At 49.3% G+C, this 25,516-nt stretch overlaps 1 protein-coding gene across 7 annotated transcripts in view; it reads left to right on the forward strand.

Annotated features, from left to right (window-relative positions):
- SHANK2 (SH3 and multiple ankyrin repeat domains 2) overlaps window positions 1–25,516 on the forward strand; it is a 666,634-nt gene that overhangs the window by 17,495 nt on the left and 623,623 nt on the right. For all 7 annotated transcript variants that reach the window (XM_065527817.2, XM_074012927.1, XM_074012925.1 and 4 more), the window contains exon 2: window positions 9,601–9,700. The gene's annotated coding sequence lies outside the window, so the exon portion shown is untranslated. The remainder of the gene's footprint in view (window positions 1–9,600; window positions 9,701–25,516) is intronic.

Below are 25,516 nucleotides of genomic sequence, written 5' to 3' on the forward strand. Positions count from 1 at the left end.
CCATGTTGGTCAGGCTGGTCTCGAACTCCTGACCTCAGGTGATTCACCTGCCTCAGCCTCCCAAAGTGCTGGGATTACAGGCGTGAGCCACCGCGCCCGGCCTGTGCAAGAGTTTTTATAGAGCTTAATCTCCGGTACCTTCCGGAGCTCAGCAAGTAGGGCCAGAAGTTCCCACCTTCTCAGACACCTGTGCTCCTGGTGACCAGTCCCGGGGCCCCCACCCTAAGTCACCTCATTAGCATAAGCTCCGGTGGGGTCAAAAGGGACTCACTTCTGCTACTCAGGAAATTCTCAAGGTATTAGGATCTCTGTGCTGGGAACCAGGGACAAAGTTCAGTGTATTTCTTTCTTTTTTTTTTTTGAGACAGAGTCTCGCTCTGTCGCCCAGGCTGCAGTGCAGTGACGCGATCTTGGCTCACTGCAAGCTCCGCTCCCCGAGTTCACACCATTCTCATGCCTCAGCCTCCCGTGTAGCTGGGCCTACAGGCACCCACCACCACGCCCGGCTAATTTTTTTTTGTATTTTTAGTAGAGACGGGGTTTCACTGTGTTAGCCAGGATGGTCTCGATCTCCTGACCTTGTGATCCCCCCGCCTCGACCTCCCAAAGTGCTGGGATTACAGGCATGAGCCACCGCGCCCGGCCCCCAGTGTATTTCTTATACCACAGAGGACGATTCGTGCTGTAGCGTGGATCAGTGCCTCCTTCCTTTTTATGGCTGGAGATGCTCCGTTGTACCGTAGCTCTTGTTTCCTGTCTCCGTTGTGTATTGATGGATCTTTTGTTCTTGCTGGGTTTTGGCTATTGTAAATGGTGCTGCCATGAACATTTGTATACACGTTTTGAACATGAGACGGGGAGGGTGTGACATTTCCTCCGTCGGTTCATGGGTGCCTGTGGGGCAGCAGGGCCACCCAGCCATGCTCATCCAGTGCCTGGGACTCCGGAATGAGTGTGGTCCCTCATCCCCCCCTTGACAGAAGAGGACGCAGACTTAGCTTGAACGTGGGCAGTTGGGAAGTCATGGAGGGGGCTGGGGTCAGGCAGGGTGGGCTGCTCCAGAGACCAGGCCCCTGCTTTGTGGCACCTTCCAATAAAGGGGCCCAAGGCTCAGGCAGGCCAGGTCTGGCTGCCTACAGACAGGCCCCCCGACTTGGAGTCCAGCACGTGGAGGACCTGTCTGTGGGGGTATTTCCTTTGGGTCACAGAGCTGTTTCAGAACTCCTCACAAGGATGGTTTCCATCTCTGCAAGAGTGATGAGCACTTCCAAAAATAGATGCACATCTGCGGGCTAACGTTTATTTATTTATTTATTTATTTATTTGACGAGTCTTGCTCTGTCACCCAGGCTGGAGTGCAATGGCATGATCTTGGCTCACTGCAACCTCTGCCTCCTGGGTTCAAGCAATTCTCCTGCTTCAGCCTCCCGAGTAGCTGGAATTACAGGCGCGTGCTACTACACCTGGCTGATTTTGTATTATTATTATTATTTTTTAGTAGAGGTGGGGTTTCACCATGTTGGCTGGGCTGGTCTCGAACTCCTCATCTCATGATCCACCCGCCTCGGCCTCTCAGAGTGCTAGGATTACAGGCATGAGCCACCACGCCCGGCCCTATTTATTTATTTATTGAGATGAGTCTGGCTCTGTCTTAGTGGCATGATCTTGGCTCACTGCAGCCTCTGCCTCCTGGGTTCAAGCAATTCTCCTGCCTCAGCCTCCTGAGAAGCTGGGATTACAGACCCGCACTAATACAGCCAACTAATGTTTGTACTTTTAGTAGAGATGGGTTTTTGCCATGTTGGCCAGGCCAGTCTCGAACTCCTGACTTCAAGTGATCCTCCTGCCTCAGCCTCCCAAAGTGCTGGGATTACAGGCATGAACCACTGCGTCTGGCCTGCAGGCCAACGATTTAAATAGTTCAGTAATTTAGTGATTCGCTATTGGGGGAAGGAGCATCCTTCTTTAATGGATGTCGTTAAAATTTCCTAGAACCCGGTTGCAGATTTCTTAGAGAATTTGTTGAGGTATAATTTACATACCATTGTGATTCACCCTTTGAAAACCTGTAGTACCATGTTTTTTAGTAAACTAGGGGGATTGTGCAATCATCAGAGTCGATTTAGGAACATTTTCATCCCCCCTAATAAAGACCCCCAAACCATCAACCTTACTCCCTGCTCCAGTCTTCCCTTTCCCAGCCCCTGACAATGACTCATCTGCCTTCCATCTCGGTGGGTTTGCCCGTTCTGAGCATTGCATGTAAGTGGAATCATGCCAAGTGAGATCCTTTGTGACTGGCTTCTTTTGTTTAGCATCATGTTACCAACGTTCCTCCGTGTTGTAGCCTGGGTCAGGCCTTTCTTCTTTTTGATGACTGAATCATGTTCCATTTTAAGGCTGGACCACAATGCATTTATGCATTCGTCAGCCCAGGGATGTTTGGGTTACCTCCACTTTTGAGCTGTTATGAGGGATGCTGCCATGAACATTCATATACACTTCTTTTTGTTTTGGTAGACATGTAGTCTTCTGTACTGCAGGCTGGCTTCAAACTCCTGGGCTCAAGCCACCCTCCCACCCCGGCCCCTCAAAGTGCTGGGATTACAGGTGTGAGCTGCTGTGGCTGGCCTGCATGTTTTTGTGTGGATGTATGTTTTATTATTTTTAGTTGTATGCCTAGGAACATTGCTGTCTCTTATTGAAACTGTGTGAAAGTTTTGTCCTTTCGTTTTCCACGATGTACTTTTAAAAAGACTTAAAATTTTTACAGTTAACCTTTGAACAATGTAGAGGTTAGGGGTTCCAACTCCCACACAGTCCAAAGTCCAGGTATAACTTGTGACCACCCCAAAACATAACTACTGATAGCCTACTATTGACTGGAAACCTTACCGATAACATAAACAGTCCATTAACACCTGTTTTGTATGTTATACAAACAAATAACCTTACTTTAAATAAGCTAGAGAAAAGAACATGTTACTAAGAGAATCATAAAGAAGAGAAAATATATTCACTCCCCATTGAGTGGAAGTGGATCATAGTAAAAGGCTTCATCTGTATCATCTTCATGTTGAGTGGGCTGAGGAAGAGGAGGAGGAGGAGAGGAGGAGGAAAGGAGGAGAGAAGGAGGAAAGGAGGAGGAGGAGAAGGGGTTGGTCTTGCTGTCTCAGGGGTGGCAGAGGTGGGAGAGTATCCACGTGTAAGGGACTCGTGAAGTTCAAACCTGTGTTGCTTAAGGGCCAACTGTATTTTTAAGATAATTGCAGTTGTAAGAATTAGTACAGAGATACACGCAGTTTACCCCCATAGTCTCGTCCTGGGACGGTATGATAGCATCACAGCCAGGATGCTGATGTTGACACGGTCGAGATTCAAATGCTGCCGTCCACACCAGGACCCCTCACGGTGCCTTTTTAGGGCCTGACCCACTTCCTTCTGCCCCTGCTTGCTCCATAAGCCCTGGTAACCACTCATCTGTTCTCCATCTCTGTAATTTTGTCATTTCAATAATTATACAGAAATGGAATCACACAGTAAGTAACCTTTAAGACTGGCTTTCCCCTCCTTGGTCAGCACAACTTCCTAGAGATTCACCCAGGTCTTGTGTATCAAAAGTTCTTCCCTTTTTATTGCTGAGTAATGTTCCATGGTGTGGCTGTATCAGTTTGTTTAACCACTGAGCTTCTGAGGGCCGTCTGGGTGGTTTGCAGTTTTTGGCTATTATGAATAAAGCTGCTATAAACGTTAGTGTATAGGTTTCTTTGTCTTTTTTCTTTTCCTTGAAGACACCCGGCCCTGTCACCCAGGCTGGAGTGCAGTGGCATGATCTTGGCTCCCTGCAACCTCTGTCTCCCCGGTTCAAGCCATCCTTCCATCTCAGCCTCCCAAGTAGCTGAGACTGCAGGCGCATGCCACCATGCCCAGCTAGTTATGTATTTTCAGTAGAGACTGGGTTTCGCTACCTTGACCAGTTTGGTCTTAAACTCCTGGGGTCAAAGTGATTCACCTGCCTTCGCCTCCCAAGGTGCTGGTATTATAGACGTGAGCCACTGCACCTGGCCCATAAACATAAGTCTGAATTTCTCTGGGACGAATGCCTAGGAGCGTGGTTTTTCAGTCACATGAGAGTTACATATTTAGGTTTTTAAGGAACTGCTACACTGTTTAATGGCTATACCATTTTGTATTTCCACCAGCAATGTGCGAGATCCAGGTTTTCCATCAGCAATGTGATTCTTTATTTTCTCACTAGCAATTAGTGTCACCATTTTTCATTCTAGCTGTTTTGATAGGTGTATGGTCATATTTTGTTTTATTTGCATTTCTTTAATAGCTGGTGTGTTGAACGTCTTTTCATGTGCTTATTTGCCATCTGTATATCCTCTTGGAAAATGTCTTTTTCTATCTTTTGCTGTTTTAATTGGATTGTCATTTTATTTGTTTGTTTCTTTTTACTGTTGAGCTTTGAGAGTTCTTTATTCTAGACACGAATTATTTGTTAAATACGTGGTTTGCAGACATTTTTCTCCCGCTCTGTGGTTTGTGTTTTTCTCCTTTCAGCAGGTCTTTCTCAGAGCAAAAGTTTTTAATTTGGATGAGAACTTATTTGTCAATATTTTTGTCTGTGGATTGTGCTTTTTATATTGGGTCTATGAACTCATTTTCTGGCTCTAGATCCTCAAGATTTTCTCCCATTTTTTTCTAAGAGTTTTAGTTTTGTATTTTACATGTAAGTTCATGATTCATTTCGAATTAATTTTTGTATAAGGCAAGACACTTAGGTTGATATTCATTGTTTTGCTGATGGATATCCAATTGTTCCAGCATCGTTTGTTGAAAAGACAATCCTTTCTCCATTGAGTGGCTTTTGCACCTTCATCAGCAATCAGTTGGGCGTATTTGTGTGGGTTTTTTCTGGACTCTGTATTGAGTTATATTGCTATGTGCCTGTCCCTCCACCAGAACCACACAGCTTTGATTACTGTACTGTATAATAAATCTTGAAGCTGAGTATATTGATTCCTCCCCCCCTTTTTTTTTTTTTTGCAAACGGTTTTAGTTTTTCTAGTTCTTTTGCCTTTCCATGTACTTTTTTTTTTTTTTTAAAGTCACAGTCCCGCCCTGTTGCCCAGGTTGGAGGCTGGAGTGCAGTGGCGTGATCTCAACTCACTGCAACCTCCGCCTCCCAGGTTCAAGCAATTCTTCTGCCTCAGCCCCCCAAGAAGCTGGGATTACAGGTGCGCACCACCACACCCGGCTAATTTTTTGTATTTTTAGTAGAGACGGGGTTTCACTGTGTTGGCCAGGCTAGTCTCAAACTCCTGACCTCAAGTGATCCACCTGCCTTGGCCTCCCAAAATGCTGAATAATCTTGTCCATATCTATGAAAAAATTTTGCTGGGATTTTGACTGGAATTGTGTTCATCATCATCACCTGCACGTCAGTTTGGGAAGAACTGACATTCTGACTATGTTGAGTCTTCCCATCCATGAACAGGGTATATCTCAGTGTTTTTAGATCTTTGATTTGTTTTCATCAGTGTTGCATAGCTTTCCGCATACAGTTCCTGAACGTGTATTGTTAGGTTTATACCTATTTCTTTTTTCTTTTTTTTTTCTTGAGATGGAGTCTCTGTCACCAGGCTGGAGTGCAGTGGTACAATCTTGGCCCACTGTAACCTTCACCTGTCAGGTTCAAACGATTCTCCTGCCTCAGCCTTCCGAGTAGCTGGGATTACTGGTGCCTGCCACAATGCTCAGCTAATTTTTATATTTTTAATATAGACAAGGTTTCACCATGTTGGCCAGGCTGGCCTTGAACTCCTGAACTCAGGTGATCCACCTGCCTCGGTCTCCCAAAGTGGTGGGATTACAGGTGTGAGCCACCACACCCAGCCTGTAATCTTTTTATGCTCACTTTCTCTGGCTTTGGTTATCAGGGTAGTACTTGCTCCATAAAATAAATTAAGAAATGTTCTCTCCTATTCTACTTTCTGGAAGAAATTGTGTAGAATTAGTATTAATTATTCTTTAAGCATTTCATAGAATTCTCCAGTGAACTCATTTAGGTCTAAAGATTTCTTTTTCTCAAAAAAACTGGAGTTTAAAAATTATGAATTCAATTCCCTTAATAGCTGTACGAAATGATTCAAATTACCTTTTACAAATTGGGCAAGGTGAAGTAGTTTGTATTTCTTGAATAATTGCTTTATTTCATCAACATTGTCAAGTTTATGTGTGTAGAGCTGATTTAGTATTCCTTTAGTACCTTTTTGATGTCTGCAGGGTCTTTAATGGTGTCTCCTATTTAATTCCTGGTATTGGTAATTTGTGTTGTCTTTTTTTCTTTGTCAGTCTTGTTAGAGTTTCGTCAATTGCGTTGACTTTTACAAAGAGCCAGTTTATTGTTTCGCTGATTTTTCTGTTGTTATTCTGTTTCCTGTTCATTTTTTTTCCCACTTACATGTTTATTATTTTCTTCCTTCTGCTTGCTTTGGGTTTGTTCGGCTCTCCTTTTGCTAGCTTCTTGAGGTGGGAACTTAGAATTTGATTTGAGATTATTCTTCTTTTCCAATATATGCCATAAATTTCATGAACACTTGAAAAGAATGTGAATTCTGCTGTACTACGGTGGAGGCAAGTTCTACAACTATCACTTTGATCTTGTTAATTGATCATATTACTGAGTTCTTCTGTATCCTTGCTGATTTTCCTGTCTTATTCTATCAATTGTGGAGAAAGGCTTGTTAAAGTTGTATTCAGTTATAAGTGTGGATTTATGTCTTCTTTCTTCAGTTCTATTCATTTTTGCTTCATGTGTTTTGCTCCTCTGTTTGGTATATACACATTTAGAATTACTATGTCTTCTTGGTGGAGTCCTCTCTTATCATTATGTAATGTTCCCTTTGTGGTATTTTCCTTGCCTCAAAGTCTATTTTATCTAATATTGACATAGCCATGATTGCTTTCTTTTGACTTCTGTTCGTAAAAGGTATCTTATTCCATCCTTTTACTTTCATCCTACCTATGTCATTATATTTGAAGCAAATTTTTGTAGATCTTATTTAATTGTGGCTTGTAAAATCTACTCTGCCAATCTCTGTCTTTTAACTGGTATATTTTGACCATTTACATTTAATGCAATTATTGATACATTAGGCCTTACATTTGTTATTTCAGGTTTTCATTTTTCTATTTTTTCCTGCCTTCTTGTGGGTTATTTGAACATTTTTGAACATTTTTTAGGGTTCCATTTTGTTTATGTGTATATCTCTTTGCACAGCTTTCTAAGTGGTTGCTCTGGGTATTATATCACGTATACTTTATCATCTATTGTGATACCAGTTTGAGTAAAATATACAATCTTCTTTTATGTCTCTTTACCCTTCTCCATTTATAAATGTTAAATATTTGCTCTATACATTTAGAACCATATCAGATTGTGTTGTAATTTTTGTTTCAACCATAAAATATAATCTATAAAACTCAAGAAGGAAAGCCTATTATATTTACCAAACTTTTGCTTACCATACTCCTTTTTCCTTCCTAATGTTCCAAAACTCTGTCTTTTATTATTATTATTTTATTTAGAAAGGTTTCCTTTTAGCTATTCTTTTAGATTAGGTCTGCCAGTGGCAAATTTCCTTAGTTTCCTTTCATCTGAGACTATCTTAATTTTCCCTTCATTCTTACAGGATATTTTTGTTGGTATAGAATTATGAATTGAGAGTTCTTTTCTTTCATCACTTGAAAATTACTGTGCCACTTTCTTTTGGTCTCCACAGTTTCTGATGAGAAATGTAAGTATTGCTTTTCTCTGCCTGTTTTCAATATTTTTTCTTCATTATTAGTTTTCAGAAGTTTAATTCTCATGTATATTGGTGTGAATTTTCTTGGGTTTATCCTATTTGGGATTCATTCAGCTTCTGGAATCTGTAGGTTTATATCTCTCACCAAATTTGGGATATTTTAAGTACTTTTTTCAGACCCTCCCTCTCTTCTCTCTCCTTCTGACATTTCAAGCACTTAAAGTTAGGTATTTTATTATTGCCCCGTAACTCCCTGAGACTCTGTTTATTTATTTTCAGTCTGTTTCACTCTATTGTTCAGTTGGGGGTAATGTCTATTGTTCTGTCTTCCAGTTCACTGATTATTTTCTCTGTCCCCTCCATTCTGCTGTTGAGTCCATCCACTGAGTCTTTTGTTTCAGTTATTGTATTCTTTAGTTCTATCATTTTCCTTCCTTTCTTTTTTTTTTTTTGTAAGATGGATTTTGACTCTTGTTGCCCATGGTCTGGAGTGCAGTGGCATGATCTTGGCTCACTGCAACCTCTGGCTCCTGGGTCCAGGTGATTCTCCTGCCTCAGCCTCCTGAGTAGCTGGGATTACAGGTGCCCACCACCCCACCCAGCTAATTTTTGTATTTTTAGTAGAGATGGGGTTTAGGCATGTTGGCCAGGCTGGTCTCGAACTTCTGACCTCGAGTGATCCACACACCTCGGCCTCCCAAAATGCTGGGGTTACAGGCGTGAGTCACCGCGCCTGGCCAGTTCTATCATTTTCACTTGATTCTTTTTTATATCTTTGGTGAGATGTTCTGCTTCCTTGGTGAGGCTTTCTGTTATTTCTTCTGTTCCTAGCATGTTCATAATTGTTCGTGGAAGCATTTTTCATGGTTGCTCTCAGCTCTTTGCCAGACCATTCTGACATCTCTCTCACCTCTGTGCTGGCATCGATTGATTTTGTTTTTTCAGTTTGAAATCTTCCTGAACCTTGGTTTGATGGGTGATTTTCTATTGAAACTTGGACATGTTTGTATTATGTTATGAGACTTTGAGTCTTACTTAAACCTTTTTTTTGTAAGCTAACTTTTCCTGACGCCACTTCCACAAGGGAAGGTGGAAAGGGGCGTCACCTCATTACTGACAGGTGCTATAGAAATCCAGGCTCCCCGTGCTGCCTGTACTAATGCCGGAGTGAAAGGAGGATTTGTTACTGCCTGGTGGGGATGAATGTGCCAGCTCCTTCCTTTGGTCTATTCGATGCCACCCTGGCAGGGATTTGGTGCCTCATTATAGCCACACAGGGTAGAAATCTAGACTCCCTACTCAGCCTTTGCTGCTGTGGGTGGGGCTGAGGTCACAGATTTTTCTGCAGTGTCTGGCTGGAGTAGACCTGTTGTCTAAATGTATTGCCCTGTTAGCTGCCACTTTCCCAGTCTTTAGACTAAAGAGAACACGCTTTTGTTGTGGTATTGTTCCTGCTCCTGTTGACTTTTCTGGGTCGCTGGTTTATTCAGCACCATGTCTGGGATGTATGAGGCAAGAAGAAAACCCAGAGAGCTCACACCATGTCCCTGGCTGGTCTGCCTTCTCTCCACCTTGAGGAGCGTTATGTTTGTTTTATATACACCATCCTGAGTATTAGTTGTGCTTTGTGTGAGGAATAGGGAAAAATGTGTCTACTCCATCTGCCCAGAAGCAGAAGTTCGATCCCTGGTTTTTAGCTCAGAAATATCAGAATCTACATGAGGTTTTAACACGTGCCTCTCCACAGTCTCTGTCTGACCATGCCCTGGTCTCTGTCTCTCCACAGGTCTGGAAATCTCTCCAGGCACCCTGTTTTGGCCCCCTAGAACACAGACAGTTCCTGCTCTAAGAGGCCATCTGTGGGGCTCAGTCTGCCAACACCTCTGGTGAGTTATAACATTTTCCCCTGTGCTTGTTACCTGCAAGCCAGTGGCCACTGTCTGGTTTGGTCCACCTCCCCGCCTTTGCACTGTGGCCAGGGGACTTTCAGTTTCTTTTGTCAGGCCCTGTGTGCCCTGTGCTTGTGTTTGGGTGGGAAGAAGGTGGGTGGCATTGTCCTTGGTGGCCCTCTTGTGTGACCTTGTGGGGTGTGAAGGGGACTATGCCTCTGGCTTCTGAACTGTGCTCTGAGCTGTCCTCACCAGTGTGCCCATGCCACACCCAGTCAAGGTGGCGGCAGACAGATGAGTGGTGCAGGCACTTCCAGCTCTTCTCCATCATTTTCACATGAACGGGGGTGTGCCTGGTGGTGCCCACATGTAGGGAAGGGTGCACGGAAGCTCAGGCCTGTGTGCTCTGCAGAGGCCAGAGCGTGGTCTGGTGCTCAGTGGCCCTTTTCTTGAGTGCCTCCTCTGTGCCTTGCTGGTATCACCTCACCTGTAATGTGCTTAAAGGCCCCGTCTGCTGAATATCTTATCAACGTTGACCCTGACTACCACCAACTCCATGCAGAAAGTGGCATCACCACCATTTTCAGTGAGGACACAGGCTCTCAGCAGTTAGATACTTGGTCATGGTCATGTGGGTATCGAGTGGCTGAATCCAGCTTGGCTGACCGCACACTGGGCTCCTGCTGGTACAGGACCCTGCCTCCTGGCATGGCCTTGTATACCAGGGGCCGTAAAGACAAATCTGTATGGTCCAGAGCCCCATGGGCAATTTCTCACTCCTTCTGAGCTGTTCTCACCAGTGTGCCCATGCCAGACCCAGTCGATGTGGCTGTAGACAGATGAGTGGTGCAGGCGCTTCCAGCTCTTCTCCGTCATTTTCATGTGGACGGGGGGTGTGCCTGGTGGTACCCACATGCAGGGAAGGGCCTCTGAGCTGCATGGGCCTGCCCAAGAAGCTGTGTCAGATATGCTTTCCTAGTTGTGTACACCATGAGATCTTAATACTGTGGAAGTGCTGTACAGTCATCCCTCGGCACCCAAAGGGGATTGGTTCCCGGATCTCCCGTGAATACCAAAGTCCATGGATGCTCAAGTCCCTGATTTCATACGGTGCAGTATTTGCATATAACCGAAGCACTTTCTCTCATACACTTTAAAACATCTCTAGATCATGTATGATACCTAAATGATGTAAATGATATGTAAATGGTTGCTATACTGTGTTGTTTAGGGAACAATGATGAGAAAAAAGTCCGTACGTGTTCGGTACAGATGCAACGAAAAAGTATTTCCAATGTGTGTGTGGTTGGTTGAGTGCAGCGAAACAGAAGCCGTGCACATGGAAGGCTGTTTAGGTGCCGATTGTGTATCTCTGCTTCACCCTCCACCACCCCACGAGAATGCACATGCTGGGGTCCTAAACACGGCAGGCAGGAGCGGAATGTCGGAGTCACAGCCCCATGCAGGACTACCCTGGTCCTGGTCACCATCGCAGTTGGGCGGCCTCACCTGCCTGGTTTTCCTGTCTCCAGCTCCACAACTCACCAATCCCGTCTGAAATCCAGTCGGAGTCCCGCTCTCCCCATGTTCAGGCCCTTCTCTGCACCCGCACGTACCTCCAAGTCTCTGAGTTCCCTCTCAGCCTCTGCTGTCATTCGCTCCCAGATGTGGACAGGTGTCCTCCCGGGTGGAGGGTGCTTCTGCCTTCCCTGGCTGTCTTGGCCGAGGGCTGGGTCTGCATCCTCCACAGTCCCCCTTGTCTCTGGCCGATGCTGCATACTTGTCCCTTGTGCAGAAGCACTGGTCTGGTACATGGTTCCTGATCGAAAGCCGTCACAAGGATGCATATGAGAACGTGTGACCCTGCTGGAGAAGGCGGTCCACCCCTTTATCCTAGGGCAGGAGCAGAGAGGGAAGGACATTAGTTCCTGTCCACCTGGGAAGGAGCATGTGTCCCTGCAGGCCCGGGGTTGAGCCACTAAGATGCTGTCAGCAGTCAGCTGCCTTTGGCTTCCTCGGAGCTTGGACTTGGGACTTGCCATTTATTCATTCTCTCTCCCGGGGCTGGGGCAGAGCTAAAACCCATGGTATGCATGCACTTCTGCCTTTAGAAGGTGCCTGCGTCCGGCCAGCTGGGCCTCGGTTTGCAGCTGGGACCTGTCTTCCTGCAACTCCCTTCTTAGCTCCTCCGGGAGCTTCGTGAGGAAGGAACACTTGGGCGGTTGGGTTGAGCTTTTGCTTCTCACTGGGAGCCTGTCTCTCGGGAGCTGCCATTGGCTCTCAAGTGTTGGGGAGCGCTTGCTTCCGGAGCAGCAGCCCTGCAACCCTGGCGACTGTGATTAAAGGGAAGGAGAGAATGAAAAGCTGGCCTGGGCAACTCATGAAGGCCGGGAGTGAATTTCTTTTAGTTCTGTTTTTCTGGCCAGGGTACTTTCAGCCCACACAGTTGGTGACCTCGGGACAGGGGAGCCGTGCTGCTTTCTGGGAAGATCAGTCCCCTCGGCTGGAGGCAGGGTGGTGGGTAGGTGGGGTTTTCCTTTTGGGGATGTCAGTGCTCTGGGAGGCCCAGGTGGTCCTGGTCCTGGTGCAGGGAAGGGTGAGGCAGAATCACTGACTTGGCCACGCTCACCTGGGCGCTTCTCCCTCCAGCAGCTTCTCCTGCTTCCTCAGGTGTCCCAGTTCCACCCTAACAGGAGCCACCAAGGGACCCTGCTCCTCAATGGCTCTCCTGATGTCCTCAGACCCCCATTCGTCACGAACATTGTTGTGTGGCCACCTCACGCCCCCATGCCATGGCTGCAGTGTCATTTTACAGTGGAGACTCCCAGCGCCTAAGCGCCTGCGTACATCCTGGGTTTCTAGCCTTGTCTACTGATCACCTCCCCTTGCTGCTCAGAAAAAAAACCGGAAAATTACCCTGGAGGGGTAATTGAGTGAGCAGCCAGGATATCATGTAATTAGTGGCAGAAGGGTTCCACTTAGCAGTAATGGAATTAACTGACAATGTTGCAATTCTCATTGACTGTTGAAGAGGCTAGATTAGATGAATTTGAAGATTTGGCTTTTCCTGACGTGTTCTTTGCTATTGTCTCAAATTATATTTTTCACTTGTTGGTGTAATCAGACCCCTAATGATTAATGACGTGACCCGAGAGGATATGCTCCAGGGGACCCTCCTGGGTGGGGAAACAGGGTATCAAGCGGCATTTGCCAGGGCAGGATTGGGGCGAGGACCCTGTCCTCTGCAACTGTTCTCTGGCCACCGTCTCCTGCTGGGCACCCACTGCCTTGTGCCCAACCAGAAACTGGCAGACTGTGGTGCAAGGGTCCAATCCTGCTCATTGCTAATTTTTATAAATGAAATTTTGTTTTTATTTTAAAAGTCTTAGCAAGATACACATAATACAGAAGTTACCATCTTCATTTTTTTTTTCTTTTTCTGAGACAGAGTCTCGCTCTGTTGCCCAGGCTGGAGTGTAGTGGAGCGATCTCGGCTCACTGCAGCCTCCACTTCCTGGTCTCAAGCATTTCTCCTGCCTCAGCCTCTCAAGTAGCTGGGATTATAGGCACCTGCCACCACGCCTGTGGGTGTCTCAGGGAGCTGTCATCGTGAACTTGGTAAGGGGAACAATTAGGGCTGCAGCAGCCTTGGGGAACCCCCCGAAGCAGGACCCCAAGGAGTCAAATGGCAGGATCCTGTCAGCAGTACAGATGGACCGAGCTGGAATACCCTGCTGCCCTCTCCTCCTGCGTCTGTCTCGGACACTGTCATGTTTCCCCAAGTCCGTGAGGATGAGGGAAGTGCTGGCACCGCATCACGCTGTCTTCATTGCCCCCCCAAGACGTTTTTCTCTTCAGCCCTGGGGCTGCCGGGCTCATTCTTGGAGCAGGGAGAGTGCTGTCCACGTGTGGAGTGTGTGTGTGTGTGTGTGTGTGTGTGTGTGTGTGTTTTAAGACGGATTGTGCTGTGTCCCCAGTTCCTTCAGCAGAAGCCTGAGTCTCTTGGCATCCACTGAGCCCCAGGCCAAGTAGAGGGAAGTGGGTGGATGGAGTGAGCTGGTCTCCAGCTGCAGTGGATTTCCTGACACTTGCAGAACAGTCTGCCGGTAGGGAAGAAGTGAGATGAGTGTGAACAGAAACAAAAGCACGTTACATGAATATAAATATATACCTGGGCCAGGTGCTGTGGCTCACGCCTGTAATCCCAGCACTGTGGGAGGCCAAGGCAGGCGGATCACGAGGTCAAGAGATGGAGACCATCCTGGCTAACACGGTGAAAGCCCGTCTCTACTAAAAATATAAAAACATTAGCCGGGCGTGGTGGCGGCACCTGTGGTCCCAGCTACTCGGGAGGCTGAGGCAGGAGAATGGCGTGAACCTGGGAGGCGGACCTCACAGTGAGCCGAGATCGCGCCACTGCACTCCAGCCTGGGCGACAGAGTGAGACTCCATCTCAATAAATAAATAAATAAATAAGCCTGTGGATTTCCAATGAAGAGGATAAGGTGGCAAGGGCTGAGACCAGGTGCTGAGACCAAGTATGCACCACTAAGTACTGGGATGGTTTTGCAGCCCCTGGAGACCACCTGGGACTGAGGCTGCCTTTGGAAGTTCCCTTGCAGATGATGGAAAGCTGCTGTTCTTCACATTCTGGGGTCACGGACTTGTTTGAGCGTCTGTTGAGTCTTGTGAAGAATGGACGCCTCAGCACACACCCACGTCCTGCGTCGAATCCTCGGCGGTTTATTGCCACTCCCAGAGAGTCCCCACCGGGCGCCAGGCATCTGATGATTCTTATGAAGAATGGACATGTCTTGCTCTCCCAGCGAGCCCCCACCAGGCGCCAGGCAGGCCCCTGGGATCTAGTCTGGCAGAGACCCCCCAGTATATCTCTCTAGGCAGCTCACGGCAGGTGCTCTGTTGAGGGGACCAGATGAAGACCTTCACCTCCAGAGCAGATGCACTGTTTGGTAGTCCAGGGACACACACAGCAAGGAGGGTCTCCTGCAGGAGCACCCACACATTGACACCAACACAGTGTTCCTGTCTGCTGTGTGTTGTGCCACAAGGGATGGCTGCTGCCTGGCTTTGCAGCTCTCTCAGAAGTTCACTGAGTCAAGATTGAGGAGCTGGGTCTGTGTATGACCACGTGTGTGCTGGTGGGAGGGCGCCACGGCTGTTCCTGATTCTGAGAGGAGGCACAACTTATGCAAGGGTGAGCACCCAGGTGTGTCCCTGGACAGGGAAGCCTGACACCCTCCACACCATACTTGGCTGGACTTCTATGAACTGAAGCTCCCGAAGGTCCCTCCTGTGTCATCGCTGCACATGGGTTTTCTTGAGGCATGGCGTGGCGGGGTGTGTCTGATTGGCCTGCCTCGAGAGTGGCTCACTACAAATTGTGTAGCAGATTTCTTGATGAGAACAATCGTGGCAGTCCTTGCAAGGCCCTGTGCTTTTCCTCAAGTCCTTACCCATAGCGACATTTGTCCTGGCCTGGACATGGGGCTGGCAGAGCCTCCTGCTTCCTGATTCAGCCTGACTAGTTGCTGACCAGCTCCTTCCATCTGTGGTGAGATGAGGAGAGCCAGGGCCTGAGAGGGCATTCTGCTTTGGAAGCACAGTGGCTTTGAGTCAGAGGACTGGGCTTTATTCTGCTCTGACCTTTCCCCTGACAGTGGGGCCGAGCGTCCTCGCTGGTGAGGAACAGTGGCTGACGGTGCATCTCACTTCTGCAAACGCCTTTTCCTGGAGACATATAATGTCGGGCATTCCAACAGGATCATGAAATTTCTTTTTCTTCCATTTCCTGGCCTGTGATCTCCCAGAGTTTAGTAACCTCTGCTCTAAGTCAGAGGGTGTGTGTGTGCCTTAGATGCAATTTATGGAGCACTTCTCTCTCAATAAATAGTCTGGTCTTCTTAGACTATCTTAAGCCTCCAACCTGCCTTTGACAGATAAGGAAACTGAGGCTGGAGATTCAGTAACTCATCAAGGATCACACCTAAGGGAATTAGAATCAGGATTCCAAGCCAATATTTCGTATCCCAGAGACTGCCCATTGGTCCCCTTTGCTATGCCAGCCACTCTATCCTGGGAGCTCCCTTGAGGCAGGGCTGTTTTATACCCACCTGTAATGTCCACGGCACCTGCCTAGGACTCAGGAAGGGAGGGTGGGGAGGGACACTTGGGTGCACAGCCCTGTCCTGGCAACGTAACATTCCCTGGAGCTATCCAAGATTTGGAAAACAGCATCGGGCTAGGGTTTATGGGGTTGGAATTCTTTCTCCCCTTGTTCTATAGCCTCACTCAGTCCATCCTTGGAGTCCTCTGCGCATGCTGGGCTCTGGGGCGTGTCCCTTCTCCCCCGTACTTCCCCATCTCCCCTGACACTTCTGCTCGGGCTGCCCTCCTTCCCAGGACAGCTTCTCCCTGCCCTGGCACATCCCACTCAACCAACGATGCCCACTTCAAGCTCATGCCCCTCCAGGGCACCCTTCTGCCACACCGAGTACACAGTGGGGCCCCTGGGAACACCACTACATGACTTTCTGTGCCGTGTCCCCCCGCCCCCCACCCCCCACCGGGTTTAAATACAGGGATGCTGGAATAGTTGGATGTTCAGGGCAGCTGTAGATTTCTTCATGTGTGCGTTTTAGGTGTCTTAAGGCCCTTAAAAGCTTTTCTTGGGAGCCCTCAGACTGCCAAACCCAGTGTACCCCTTGGATGCCAATCATTCTTTTTTTTTTTTTTTTTTTTCCCAGTGGAATTCATTGAAAGTTAGGTAAGCCTGCCTCGGAAGCAGGCAGGAATGCAGAGGAATTCCTTTCTCGGCATTTCACTCTCCAGCCTGGAGAGGCGAGAGTGACCCCGAGTGTGCCACCTTCCAGAGATGCCTGGTGCAGGGTCAGCCTCCAGCAACGGTGTCATGCTGAGGACTAGTTAGAGCTGTTCAGATTCTGGAAATGGGGACCGGAAGACCTGGCTGAGGGAGAGACACGGGGTCACATGGGGCAGCTGGCCCTGGCGTCCGTGCTGTCCTGCTCTGTCGATTTGCTTTTGCTTCTTGGTTAAACTTTACCTGCATCTCAGCAAAGCACTGAAAATAGGTTAGAAACTTGCTAATTTCCCCTTTTCTTGGAAAGAAGAAGGGAAAAATCAGAGAGAATGTCGTTCAACCAAAACAAGCAAACAAGCAAACAAACCTAATGTAGGAGGCTTGGCCTGAGACTGCTGGAAATGAAATTTAAAATGGGCCGGGCATGGTGGCTCACACCTGTAATCCCAGCACTTTGGGAGGCCAAGGTGGGTGGATCACCTGACATCAGGAGTTCAAGACCAGCCTGGCCAACATCGTGAAACCTCATCTCTACTAAAAATACAAAAATTAGCTGGGCATGGTGGTAGAAGCCTGTGATCCCAGCTACTTGGGAGGCTGAGGCAGTAGAATCACTTGAATCCAGGAGGCAGAGGTTGTGGTGAGCCAAGATCCCGCCATTGCACCCCAGCCTGGTTGACAGAGTAAGACTTGGTCTCCAAAAAAAAAAAAAAAAAGAATTTATAGTGTTGGTTGAATCCAAATGTTCCTGTTTTGTTTTGTTTTTTTTCCTTTCCTTCCATGATTCTTTCTTTTCTTTCTTTTTCTTCTTTCTTGAGGCAGGGCCTCACTCTGTCACCGAGGCTGGAGTAAAGTGGTTCAGTCATAGCTTACCGCACCCTCAACCTCCTGGGCTCAAGCGATCCTCACTCCTCAGCTTCTTGAGGAGCTGGGACTACAGGCATGCACCACCATGCCCAGCTAATCTTTTTTTTTACTTTTACTTTTTGTAGAGACCAGGGTCTTGCTGTGTTGCCCAGGGTGGTTTCAAACTCCTGGCCTCAAGTGATCCTCCCACCTCAGCCTTCTGAGTAACTAGGACTACAGGTGTGTGCCACCATGCCCATCTAGTTTTTTTACTTTTATTTTTTGTAGTTGCTGCGTCTTGCTATGTTGCCCAAGTGGTCTCGAACGCCTGCCCTCAAGTGACCCTCCTGCCTCGGCCTTGCAAAGTGCTGGGGTTGCAGACTTGAGCCACTACACCCAGCCTTGACATTTTTATTATATTACAAATTATCAACTGTTTACTGAGGTGTCCCTTCCCTGCCCGGCCCTGGTCAGCATCCCGTGAATGGGCCGTTGGGGGAGGTGGAGTGCTCCGAGCCCCTGCCTCCTGCCTCCTTCCCGGGACTTGTTCTGTGTGGCTCCAGGGTGGCCCTCATCACTTAGCAGTCCTGAGAAAGAGAATGAGTTTGTAGTAGCGGGAAGTGCATTCTTGGTCTTATTTTCTGTGTCTCTGCTCAGGCTTAGACTGGGGCCGTCTTGGAAGGTGACAGTGGCCCCAACTGAAACCTCAGCGGGACCCTGTTCTCAGAAGCCCTATTTTCCCCTAAAGTGCAAGGGTGTGGCTGGCAGGGAACAGGCGTCAGGGTCTCGGGGTGAAGTGTACCTGCCTCAGGAGTCCCTTGCTGCGGTCTTCACCCTGGGGGAGGAGGTGAGCAAGCAGCACCCTGTGGTGCCTCTTCCCGTTGGAGCCTGTCACCTGAGAACTTGTCCATGGGGTCCCTTCCTGGCACAGGCTCACTTTACAGAGGCAGTGCAGCTGGGAGGTGTGCCGGGTCCTGTTACCTGCCCAGGGGACGCTCCTGCCAAGCCGCATCATCAGCCCAGCAGGGGCCCTCTGCCTACTCCCTGAGCTGGGAGCCTGGTGCCGCGGTTACCATGTGAGCACACCCCTTCCAGATCATTCCAGTGGAGTTTATGGGTTTTTTTTTTTGGATTTACATCTTTGACTTTTATAAAAGTAACTTATGTTTTTGAAAATCCAGCCAGACCTCGGTTTCCCCACCCCTGGCCTTCAGTTCTCCTCAGAACAGGACAGCTGTGTTCGGGGCTCCCCAAGGTCGCCCCCACTACCAGGTTCACTGATTCGCGAGAGGGACTCACAGAGTCCTTAGTGAAGCTGTTTTGGTGACAGGCAGGGTTCATCACAGCGAAGGGTGGAATCAGCAAAGGCAAAAGGCAGGTGGGGCAGAGTCCAGGAGAGACCAGGCGCCCGCTTCCCCTGTCTTCTCCCAGGGCGGCATGTGGACGGTTCCCAGCGAAGATGTTGACAGCACACAAGGAGTCCAGCCCTCTGCACTATGCTCCAGACCCTCAGAGCCAGGCTTTTCCTGGGGGTTTTTCACATACGTATGACTGGCCTTAGTCCCCAGGCCCCCCAGAGGTCACGCTGCTACCATGTGGCCTGGGGTCCCTACTGTAATGCGTGTTGTCAGCACAGGCCACATGATGCCGCTCAAGACCCCAGGTGAACTCGGGCACTCTTACTGCACAGGATATTCCCAGGGCTCAGAGGGGATCTCCCATGAGCTGGGTAAAGACCTCGTCTTTCTTTTTTTCCTTTTGAGATGGAGTCTTGGTCTGTCGCCTGGAGTGCAGTGGCACGATCTCAGCTCACTGCAACCTCCGCCTCCCCAGTTCAAGCAATTCTCCTGGGGATCCCGTCTTTCTTTGGAATGTGTGGGGTTTGGACAACCCAGGCCTGCTGAGTTAACCCTTTATTGCACTGTAGTATTTAAATGTCGGGCATCTGGTCCAAGCTGCACAGGATCAAATCTTGGTTTGACCATTTATTAGCTCTCTGATTTAGATACTTTTTATATCTCTTTGTTTTCTTGCTGTTGAAATAGGGGGTATCATAGCACCTACGTCTTAGGCATGTGGGAGATTGACTTGTTGGCAAATGCTGAGCACTGAGGTCTTCGCAAAGGTTCACTGCCTCCTCACCATCTCCAGCAGACAGTTGGGGCACATCTCCCTAGACCCTGCGCCGCCTCCTCACAGATGGTCATTACGTTGGTGTGACCCTTGATTCTAAAAGCTGACCCCACCCTTGCAGGTGGTACCTGAGATCACTGGAACCCCACAGGGCCACCTGCTCCGTGAGCATGCCTGTGTGTGCAGTCCTGTGGACACACGGTGTTTTCCAGATCTCAATTTACTTCTTATTTTGCTGCCCCACAGAAAATTTGGAAAACAGAGAAAAAGGGTCGAAGTCACCCAGCCCCAGTGCCAACTAGCCTGGTGGCATCTGGCTCCGTTTCTTCTGAGGCAGTTTCCCACGGCTTTGGCCCTGGGTCAGTGCCATGCCAGTGCCATGCTCATTGTTGCCCCTTGCGTGCCCATTGACTTAACCAGGGCAGGTGACTTTGACACCACGGGCAGTGGAGCCAGCCAGGTGCATGGAGACAGCCTTACTGTGCCCTTTGGGTGGGACTTGGTCAGGAATCCCACATGGACAAGAGGATTGTCCATGGTGTGCTCTGGCTGGCCTGTGACTCAGAGACTTCCCAAAGGTCACCTTTGGTGACTCTGTGTGCTGGCTGCTTTCCCTGTGGGTCATTCTGGCCAACATCGGCCCCTTTTGACACCTGGGCAGAGCCACCCAGCAGCCAGCTCCTGAGGAGGGGGAGCCTGAGGTGTGGGTATGATGCTGAGCATGGAGTCGGAAGACCCGGGTCCTAGCTCTGCCTTGTCTGGCTGACGGACTGGGAGTACCCTCACTTCTCTGACCTCAGTCTGTGGACCTCTGAAATGGGTTCAGTCATCTGCCCACCCACCAGGTAGGCTGTTCTTAAGGTACAAGGACCTGAGCTGCAGTGAGTGGCCGGTTGTGCGTCCACTGTGCTTCTGTGCACATTCTGAGATGTGGTTCTGTGACCTGTCTGGGCCCCGAGGGGAGGAATGAGGAGGGGGTGGGGCTGGGGAACCAGTGGCCTCTGGGGTGAGGTCCTGATCTGGGCTGCCACGAGGCAGAAGGATGAGGCCACCAGGCCCATGCAGATGCCTTAAAGGCAGGGAGTTATTTGTGCAACTTGCACCCTCATCGTCAAGCAGCCATTCATTCACTTGGCACACAGTGATTAAGCACCTACTGTGTACCCGTGAGCCATATGGGCACACCCCTCCTCCACACAGCTGTGAAGAATCAGAGAATCAGATAAACCAGGACTTGGACAAATAACAATAATTGGTCAGCATCCTGTAGAACAGGGAACCCTAATCCATTTGGAGGGCTCCTGGCTGTGCCCCTGAAATTCGGCATTGACAGAAGCCACTGGGCAGGTTCCAGGAGGCAGGTTTGTTCCTCGGGTCAGGGCGACTGGAGGAACTGGAGTAGGTGCCTCGTCCCTGCCTCCTTCCCACAGATTCAGCCCCTGCCCCCCAGCGGGAGACGACGTGCTCCTTCTGGATTTCAAAGCCAGCCCCACTATCATCAGAGTCTGCGTGCTGGGCGTGGATGAGTCTCTGCTTTGTACCCACTCTGTGGCCGTGAACCTGTGACCTATACTTCTCAGCCTTGCTTTTCTTATCTGTAAAATGGGAACAGTCACTGGATTTATCTTAAAGCCGAGGTCATTGGTGTCTGGGCTTGAAAGACAACCGGCTCATGGGGACCCTCACTCATGAGCCCCTGCTGTGCAGGTGACCGCTGTCAGTGACCGCCGTCTGTGGCCAAGTGAGTGGCAGCAGCAGCAGCTCTGACCATCGTGGTGTTGGAGTGCAGTGGACACAGCGTGGTGATCATCCTTTGTGGCACACGCCAGCTCGGCGCAGTCTCCGGGCGGGCAGCGACAGGCGGCACAGCTCCCCCAAGGCGTGGAAAGATGTGCTTGTCCCTGGGATCATGATGCATCTCGTGTATCCAGGATCTCACGTATCCGTGAGGGCAGAGGTGCTTCTCGTAGCTGAGGCCTCTCTCTTTGCAGTGCCTCAGATTTCCACGGCTTTGTCGAGTTGGAATACAGGGGAGGGCACGTGGTTGCTGTGGAGAAGGAATGGTTGAGGGAGATGAATGTGTGTCGTTGGCAGGGGCTCCACTTGGCCTGATTGGAAGATTAATTTTCCATCTTGGGAGGAACTTTCGGGCACTGCTAATTATCTTAAACTGTCACTATCGTATCTGTCTCTTTGATGGCTCTGGGGAGGTCGATGGGGGAAGCTTTATGTTGTTCACTGATGCATCCTCGGGGCCCGAGGAGGGCCCTGCCACTGCAGGTGCCCAGTATTGGTTGAATGCACCACTGAACAAAGCTTTGAGCACACACCTTTATTTACAAGTAGGGTTTTCCCCATATGACAGTCACTAAAATAAAGATCTGAAGTGTGTAAGTGTGTGTGTGTGTGTGTGTGTGTGTGTGTATTAATTGAGACTTGATACCTCTCTCTGGTCTGGTGACTGAGGACAAATACATCTCACCACGGTGTGAAGCTCCTGACTGAGCATGCAGATAAAGGCTTGAAGACAAAATGACAGCAGTGGGAAGGGAATTACTGTCTGAGTCATACCCATGGTGTTGGTTAACATGTGGCTGCCGCTGAGGAAAACGGTCTGGCAAGTCCTAAAAAAGTTAAATGTAGAGTGAAGTAAAACGTAGAGATACGTTAAATGTCGAGTTAAGTCAGATGTCGAGTTAAGTCAAATGTAGAGTGAGGTGAAATGTAGAGTGAGGTGAAATGTAGAGTGAGGTCAAATGTAGAGTTACGTTAAATGTAGAGTTAAGTCAAATGTAGAGTGAAGTTAAATGTAGAGTTAGCACATGAGCCAGCAGTTCCACTCCTGGGTGTGTCCCCAGGAGAGAAGGAATCTGGGTAGGCGTGAAAACATTTACATACATGCTCCCGGCAGCATTATTTACAATAACCCTCAACTGGAATCAATCAGATGTCCGTCAGCTGAGTAATAAATAAATAGGGTGGTGTACCCATGTGATGGGATGTGACTCGGCCTGAAAAGGAATGGATTACGGATGAGGACTACTGCATGGATACACCTTGAGGACATGACGTGTGGTGAAAGGAGCCAGATGTAGAGGGCCACGTGTGATGTGACTCCATTTATCCGCAGTGTCCAGAATGGGCAAATCCATAGAGGCAGAAAATAGACTAGCAGTTGCCAGAGGCTGGGAGGTGGCTGCTAATGGGTTTGGGGTTTCCATGTGGGGTGCTGAGAATGTCCTGGCATTAGATAGTGGTGATGGTCACACAACATGGCTAAAAACCATTAAATACTTAACAGTGGTAAATTCTGTTATGTGAATTTTATCTGTCTAAAAAATTGCTAAGGAAACACACCCTAAAAGACAAAACCATGTCTGCCTTTGAGAGATTAATCTCTTTGGAAATGAAGCATCTTTCTCTTTGCCAGAGGGGATTCCCGCCTGGCATTTTGCTGTTCCCTTGTATTCTTAATACCCCCGACTCTGTCCCCGGCTGCCCACAGATACAGGATCTGCGCATCTGGCCAAGGTTGTTCTCCGTCGTTCCAGTGCAAGGGATTAGGATTCCCCATGGCAGGGAGAGGTGTCCGTGCTGCCAGCTTTCCTTCCACGGTTCCTGGCAACCCTGCTGCTTCAAGGACATCCACTGGGCGCAGGTCCTAGGGGCGGTGGCTGGCTTGTCACATCTTTCCTGCATGCTGCCTTCGAGGCTGCAGCTGCTTTGTGTGGGCTGCTGCTTGGGGAGTGTGCACATTTTAGCGAAGGCTTCGGGAGCCAAAGCACTTTGCTTCTGTGTCTTCCTCCTATCCATGAAGTGCCTCTTCCTGAGGCGTGACTGCAACCTTCATTTCGACTGAGTGGTCACCTGTAGCTGTGGGTATTGCCTCTACGGCAGGTCACATTTCATTCGGGTATGGCCCCTGCCTGCCCATTTGCCTGGAGCAAACCCCAGCTGCCTCCAGGTGGTGACACAGTTTGTGACTGAGTCTTCTATTTTAATATGCGGCTTGTTCACATCTGCAGAGGCCGACTTCTGTGGATTTGCCCTGTGAGGTGGGAAGTAAAGCTTCCATTTTACAGGTGGAGGGGCTAAGGTTCAGAGAGGTCTGGTGATTTTCTCAACGTCACACAGCAAGTGGCAGAGCTGAGAACGCTGTGTTCTCAGCTCTGTGAGTAAGGGAAGTGACTGGTAGCCCCTGAGACTGTCTCTGGTTTCTGGACCTTCTTGGGGGATCCCTCACGCCCCTTGGCCTGGAGTGCCTCACTCGTGGGCTCCAGGCCACATCATTGAATGTGCCTCTGCCCCGTGTCCACTGTGGCATGGTGGCAGGTGACTGAGCAGAACGGAATGGAATTCGAGAAATGGGCCTGGTCATGACCGTCGATGCTGGGCTGAGCATCACAGGCAACTCTCAAAGCTGCAGCGTAAGGAAGCTGCCACAGGATGCTTGGGCCTCCATGAGCCACAGCTGCCAGTGCGGGATCCAGAACCAACTCTGCCTTCGAAGACTCTGCCGCCTCGCGACCTCACTCGCCCACAGACATGAGGCGTCTGCCTCAGAGGCTCACTGCTACCTTCTGGATTTTGAAATTCCTGGACATCTGCCGGACGGGAGGGGGCCCTGGTGGGACTGACGTGGAAGGGAGTCTGGTCTCGGCCCATCCCCAGTGTGGCGTGGAGTCAGCCATGGATGGGGGTCGGCGGGGACGGCGTTTGCGGGGACAGCCGTGGTCTCGCCCCTCACAGCTCGTGGACTCACAGTGTGGTAGTGGGATGTTCCTGACAGGGTCCTGGGGAAGAGAAGACCTGTTTCCTGTGGCACTGTCTCTGAAGGGTACCGAAACCCCTCTTGGAGGCCCGTCTAGAGACCTCTCCTCATATGGCACGAGCCTTCCTCAGCCGGTCTCTGGCTGAGAAAACGGGATTGTTTAACCTGAGAGCTGCCAGCCCCTCCAAACTCCCCGCAGGGGGAGATCCCAACTGGGGTCATGGTCCTGTTGGGACAGATGCTCGGCAGGAGGCCCCGGCACCAGCCACAAAATTCATAACATACAAAGGCAAAAATGGCTGGGTGCAGTGGCTCATGACTGCAATCCCAGCACTTTGGAAGGCAGAGGCGAGAGTCTCTTGAGCGCAGGAATTCGAGACCAACTTGGGCAACATAGTGAGACCCCATCTCTAAAAAAAAATTAAAAGCAAGGCAAAAATGCAAACCCAAGCCGCTGTCCTTGAAGGCTGGGTGTGGAGCTGACCCGAAATGGTACACAGAGTGAAGCTTCGGCAGCTGTAGCTCTTTCACCGTCCTTAGCAGTGACTGCCCTGTGTTTGAACTTGGAATTCTCTGACGTCGGAGTTTGTGGCCAGGGTGCCCGACTCCTCCTTCCCTGGCTGGGGTTGGTGATTAAGGCTCTTTGCTTTAAACACCGTTTCCTTGGGGCTGGGCATGGTTAGGCGATGTGGCTCAGGAATGGCCTTTCGGTTAATCCACAGTGATTTCTGAAACGCCTCCCGGTGTAGTCCCAGCTACTTGGGAGGCTGAGGCAGGAGAATGGCATGAACCCGGGAGGGGAGCTTGCAGTGAGCTGAGATTGCAGCACTGCACTCCAGCCTGGGCGAAAGAGCGAGACCATGTTCCCCCCCGCCAAAAAAAAAAAAAAAAAAAAAACGCCTGCCAGGTTCTCTTCAGAAGACGCAGACAAAATCTGAAATCTGAGACCGATGGGGTCCATCTCCACAGGATTCACCATCTGATGGAGCCGGTGGGGTTTGCCCAGATGGAGAGACGGAGAAGAAGATGGCCTCATGGGGCAGGGTGTTTGCGACCTCAGCTTACCTGGCGACAGGGAGGCCTAACCCTAGATGAAAGAACTGAGCTAGAACTTAAGAACCATCACATACACTTGCTTATTTTTAATCTGTTTTTGAGACGGGTCTGAGCAGGGTTGCGTGCTGAGGTTGGCGCAGGCTGCATCACGTGCTTGGAATGGTAGCGT

Source organism: Macaca fascicularis, chromosome 14 (assembly GCF_037993035.2).
Source record: "Macaca fascicularis isolate 582-1 chromosome 14, T2T-MFA8v1.1".
Classification (NCBI taxonomy): Eukaryota; Metazoa; Chordata; class Mammalia; order Primates; family Cercopithecidae; genus Macaca; species Macaca fascicularis.